The sequence below is a fragment of the Chenopodium album genome, chromosome 20 (genome assembly GCF_948465745.1).
Source record: "Chenopodium album chromosome 20, dcCheAlbu1.1, whole genome shotgun sequence".
Lineage (NCBI taxonomy): Eukaryota > Viridiplantae > Streptophyta > Magnoliopsida > Caryophyllales > Amaranthaceae > Chenopodium > Chenopodium album.
The window spans coordinates 6,202,073-6,208,457 of NC_137853.1; the positions used below are offsets into that span (position 1 = coordinate 6,202,073).

Consider the following 6,385-nt stretch of genomic DNA (forward strand, 5'->3'; position numbering starts at 1 on the left):
GCGCACCAGGCTGCTGCCCAGCTCCCCTATCAGCTCGAGCAGAGCTGAAAACGTGCAACAGTTGCAGGTTCAGCTCTGCTCCTGCCCTCACCGACCACCTGCGCTGCCCTTACGCCCTTTCCGACCACCGGAGCAGCCACTGTGGCTGTTCTGCCACCCAGCCGTGGCTGCTCCTTCAAGCTTTAATCCCCTTTTTTTTTTTTGAGTTAAATTAATTTCACAACTTTTGCAAAATTAATTTTGGTGATCTAATTATAATTAAACACAAACTCCTTTATGCATAATTTCAGAAAAATTAATCAAAATCTCCATTTTAATTAATTTAGGGCTTTTCATATAAAATAATCCCCAATTCATATAAAACCAATTTTTCATGAATTAATTAATCATATCAAAACAATTTTTAATATGAAAAATAGATTATATTATATAAATTTAACAATTAAAATCGAAAATTAGGGTTCATAACCATCAAATTCGAAATTTTGGGGCTTTAGGGTTCTTAAAAAATATATGGAGCAAATTAAACACCTTTAATGATTCTATATTGTTAAATCATATTTAAAATAACAATTGACCCATAATTAAATTATTCTCCCTCCTAATTGAATTAAAATTGTGGATTATCAAAGAATTATTACTCAATATATGTAAATGCAAGAGGCTAACTGATACCACTGTAGGAGATTATAGGTACTAAATGCGGAATTTACATGAATCATATTCACATAGCACCAAACCAAGGATCTCATGCATAACACATAAAGAAGTAAGAATTATACCTTTGAAGCGTGATTCCACTAGTGATCGAGCAAGAACAAGGGAGACAAAGAACCCCACGTGTGATTCCTCTACTTAGTCCACGAGCACGGATTAAACCTCCACTAATGCTAGTTAGTTGTGACCGAACGCTTCAATCAACCTTCTACGGAGATTAGAGTCACGAGCACACCACAACACCACCCACGCACCACCACACGCACCACCAATGGAGGGGAGACGCACGGAATAAGGGAGGAGAAAGGGAGGGCCGAAAGTGAGAGAGAATTAGGGTTTGGGATTTCTTGGTTGCTTGTCTGACAATTCACAGTGTGTCAATTGTTCTATCATGCAACCCTAGGCATGGTTTATATTTATAGATCATATCTAGAAATAAAACCATGTCCAAATCCTAATTGAACTCTACTTACAATCCAAGCCCAAACATAAGATGTGTCATATACTCATGAGGCCCAATAATGGGCCTCTAACTTGTTTAACCCAATACTCTAGTGTGTGACCTTGTAGGATCCATGCTATAAGGCTTTGGACCATTTGATAAGCCCAAAGTCCAATTGTCATATCTAGCAATAGACAATGGCAACCATATAGTATGAACTTATTATCTCCATAACTGTGATCCTATGATATATCTAGTAATTGCACTTATCGAAAACATAATTCCTTCACCCTCTGCCTTCCTTTGATTCTCTCCGTTCCATGCTCGAGCTTGAAGAGCAAGGTAATGCTACCGACATCACCCACGACACCCACGAAGAGGCGCTTCTTTCTCATGCCAATTCCACGGGTCAGCAGGGTCAAGGAGAATCCTCACAAAATTCTTCTCGGGGGCAGCCTCGTCAAGGTGGCCGGAAAAACAAGGGGAAGGGAGGTAAAGGGAAAGGGGGTGGCGCACCAACCGCCGCCAGCCGGAGCAACCACCAGCAGCCGCCGCAGAACCAGCAACAGCGCTGGTCGGGCTAACCCCAGCAGCAGCAGCAGGGCACGCCACAGCAAGCTCCGTGGCTGCTTCCCCCTCCCTGGGCTTATTGGAACCAAGGGTCTTGGGCCGTGCCTCCATGCCCCTACCCATCTCAAGGATCAGCCCAGCAGCAATGGTCCGCAAGGCAGCCTCAACCCGGAGTTCTTGGGCCTCGTCCTCAACAAGCCTACTATGTGACCAATCCACCTTCTTCTATGGGTTATGCACCAACCAATATTGAGCAAGCGATGCACACATTATCTATTCCCGATCCGAACTACTACATGGACACGGGTGCTACGTCTCACATGACAAATTCCCAAGGTAAATTGTCTTCGTATGTTCAATTAAATAATAGCATTCATAATTCTATTATTGTTGGTGATGGTAGCAAAATTCCAATTATAGGTTATGGTCACGAATCTCTTAATCAAAACACACTCCAACTCAAAAATGTCCTTCATGTCCCAAAGCTTATCAAAAATCTTATTTCTGTTCGAAAATTCACTAGTGACAATAGTGTTTCCATTGAGTTTGATCCCTTTGGGTTTTCTGTGAAGGATTTGCAGACGGGGAGCAAAATAGTGAGATGTGATAGCAGTGGCGATCTTTACCCTTTCTTCTCGGATCGTCAAGTTCTTTCTTATTCCTCTCCATCGGCTTTTGCAGTTCTCTCTCCGAGTGTGTGGTATTCCCGTTTAGGTCATCCGGGAAAAGCAATTTTAGGTTCTTTGCGTAGTAGTAAATTGATCAAATGTAATAAGGCTAATATTGATGTTTGTCACTCTTGTCCTTTGGGAAAATTAATAAAATTGCCTTTTTATGACTCTCAATCTCATACTACTATGCCCTTTGATATTATTCATAGTGATTTATGGACTTCTCCCGTTTCTAGTTCTCTTGGGCACAAATATTATGTTCTATTTCTTGATGATTACACAAATTTCTTGTGGACCTTTCCAATTGCATCTAAGTCTCAAGTTTTTAACTTGTTTCTTCGAATTAGAACCTATATTCGTACTCAATTTGAACGGGAAGTAAAGGCTTTCCAATGTGATAATGGCACCGAGTTTAAAAATGATCCTTTTATTAAATTTGGTCACCAACATGGGATGGTTTTTCGAATGTCTTGTCCATACTCTTCTCTTCAAAATGGCAAATCCGAACGTATAATTAAGACAATTAATAATATCGTTCGCACTCTTCTTTGTCATGCTTCTATGCCTCCCTCTTTTTGGCATCACGCTTTAGAAATGGCTACCTATTTACACAACATCTTGCCAACTAAAATTCTTGGTTATAAGTCTCCTACTCAAATTTTGTATCACAAAAACCCCGACTATTCTCATCTTAGGGTGTTCGGTTGTCTTTGTTACCCTCTCTTCTCTTCTACTCAAATTAACAAACTTCAACCGCGCTCTACTCCTTGTGTCTTTCTTGGTTATCCAAGTAATCATAGAGGTTATAAGTGTTATGATATTTCGAGTCGGAAAATAATAATTGCAAGACATGTTTGGTTTGATGAATCGGTTTTTCCATTTTCTAATATTCATACTCCTAAACCTCATACCTATGATTTCTTAGGAGATGATTTAAGCCCTCATCCATTGCTTCACCATTTTCACAATGCTAGCTTCGACCCTTCCTCTTCTAGCACGCACCACGCAAATCGGTCCGCCCCTACGAGCGCCCAGCAGCGTGTGGCTTCGCCGCACTCTGCTATCCCCGCCGGGTCACCAGCGGGCGCCATCGTCGAGGCCGACCGAGCTGCTGGTGCCAGCTCTCTCTCTTCCCAGCATAGTCCGCAGCCTAGCCGCGAATATATCTCCCCAGCCGCGGGGTGCCTGCGAAGCTCACTACCAAGCAGCGCACACCCGCAGCCCTCCAATCCCGCGCTCGCAGCTACTGCCCAGCAGCCACTGCCAGGCCGCGGGATTTCCCCTGCGCCCGTAGCCCCTGCTTCACACCACGAGCAGCTCTCTCACTCCTCTCCTCCCTCCTCACCTTCTCAATCCCATCCCATGGTTACTAGGAGTAAACATGGCATTGTCAAGCCAAATCCCAAATACCGAGATCAATCCCATCACACCTCTACCTCCATATCACCTATTCCAAAGAACCCGGTTCATTCCCTTCGTGACCATAATTGGAAAATTGCTATGCAGGAAGAATATGATGCTCTTATTGATAACGGAACTTGGAGATTGGTTCCGCGGCCACCGAATGTGAACATCATTCGGTCATTGTGGATTTTTCGGCATAAGACCAAGTCTGATGGGTCTTTTGAACGACATAAGGCTCGTCTTGTTGGTGATGGTAAGACTCAAAGGGAAGGAATTGATTGTGATGAGACTTTTAGCCCGGTTGTTAAACCGACAACTATTCGAGTGGTACTTAGCATTGCTCTAGCTAAGTCTTGGCAAATTCATCAACTGGATGTGAAAAATGCTTTCTTACATGGTCATTTGAATGAAACAGTTTACATGTATCAACCTATGGGGTTCAAAGATCCTGATAAACCTGATCATGTCTGTTTATTAGAAAAGTCACTTTATGGTCTAAAACAGGCACCCCGAGCGTGGTACAAACGTTTTGCAGATTTTGTGGCTACTATTGGTTTTGCTAATAGCAAATCTGATACCTCATTGTTCATCTATCGCCATGGTAATGATACTGCTTATCTCCTTCTGTATGTTGATGATATTGTGCTTACTGCTTCATCGGAATCTCTCCGACGACATATTATTTCTAGGCTCAGCTCTGAATTTGCAATGAAAGATTTGGGTCCTCTGAGTTATTTTTTGGGTATTGCTATTACTAGAGGTAAAAATGGTTTATTTTTATCTCAAATGAAGTATGCACAGGAAATTTTGGAAAAAGCAGGAATGGCGAATTGCAAGCCTTCGTCTACTCCTGTTGACACCAAAGGCAAATTGATCACTAAGGAGGGTGCTTTGTATGACGATCCTACTTCTTACAGGCGCCTCTGTGGGGCGTTGCAGTACTTGACTTTCACTCGACCAGATATCTCTTATGCAGTTCAGCAAGTATGCTTATTTATGCACTCACCCCGTGTTGAGCACATGGATGCGTTGAAACGCATTCTGCGATATATTAAAGGTACGACAGATTTTGGTTTACACCTACATAAATCTCCTGTGTCGTCTCTTATGTCTTACACGGATGAGATTGGGGCGGGTGTCCGGACACTCGTCGTTCTACATCAGGGTATTGTGTGTACCTTGGTGATAATCTGATTTCTTGGTCTTCGAAACGCCAACCCACTTTGTCTAAATCCAGTTGTGAAGCAGAGTACAGAGGGGTTGCAAATGTGGTTTCTGAATCCTGCTGGATTCGGAATTTGTTGCTAGAGCTATTTCTTCCTATTCAGAAAGCAACATTGGTTTATTGTGACAATGTAAGTGCGATTTATCTCTCTAGTAATCCGGTACAACATCAGCGCACTAAACACATTGAAATGGACATTCACTTTGTTCGTGAGAAGGTTCAACGCGGCGAAGTTCGTGTCCTACATGTTCCTTCCCGTTACCAGATTGCAGACATTTTCACTAAAGGTCTGCCTAAGGTTTTATTTGATGATTTTCGGGACAGTCTCAGCGTTCGTAGTCTTACCGTTTCGACTGCGGGGGTGTGTTAGATTATGGAAATAATCTTTTGTAATTATCTTTGCATATATTTAGTGTATATCTTTCCTAGTTTAGCGTAGCTTAACCTAGACGCCTAATCTTGTATATATACTAATCTTTGTTGAATGAGAAGCCTACGACAAATATTCACATATTCTCTCAACATTGAAATTCACAGTGACAGACTGACAGGTAATGGCAACAATTGCAATAGTAGGTGTTTAAGAAGCTAATATGTTCCACTATCACATCATCTAACTACCTAAAAATTTACATAATACCAACTATAGATAAAATTACAGTTAAGACATTTGAACTAATGAATAAAAAAGTCTGCAAAATACTTGAAAATTTCAATTCATCAAATTAACTGACAGTTCATGTGTTGATATATCATTAAGTTCACTCATCAACAATAAAAGGGGTTAGCAAATGTAGCTAGAAAAACACATCTCATAATAATAATAATAATAATAATAATAATAATAATAATAATAAAAAACAGCTAATTCTGTAACAAAATAGTTTCAATTCTAGGGATTAAAAAACCCTTGAAACTTTGCAATTGCAGAATATCAAACAACAAATTCAATAGAAATTGTGAAACAATTTCCAACAAAAATAATAAAAATGAAACCTTTTACAAATGGGGTGTTGTGGGACTTCTGCATCGGCAAAAAATGCGTTTGCCGGGAGTCGAACCCGGGTCTATTGCTTGGAAGGCAATTATCCTAACCGTTGGACTACAAACGCTGATGGTATTGTAACTAGATATTTGTTAAATAACCATTACCATAAATCATTTAATTACACTTTTTTTTTTTTTTTTGGTCTATTGTTTGTGCCACCTAAAGTCCCTAAACTTTTTTGAATTTACTTTATTCTATCATTTTTATTTAGATGCATCAATTTCTATATAAAAAAAGTTTCTAATTAAATGCATCACTTTTCTTCTATCTCTATCTATTTTAAAAATTGGTTACGATTCTGCAATTAC

The 6,385-nt window shown here is 40.5% G+C and overlaps 1 non-coding gene across 1 annotated transcript; it reads right to left on the reverse strand.

Annotated features, from left to right (window-relative positions):
• Positions 1-6,069: 6,069 nt before the first annotated feature.
• Positions 6,070-6,141, reverse strand: TRNAG-UCC (transfer RNA glycine (anticodon UCC)). The gene has a single exon. It is a non-coding gene; the product is annotated as a tRNA-Gly (tRNA).
• Between the last annotated feature and the right edge of the window lie 244 nt (positions 6,142-6,385).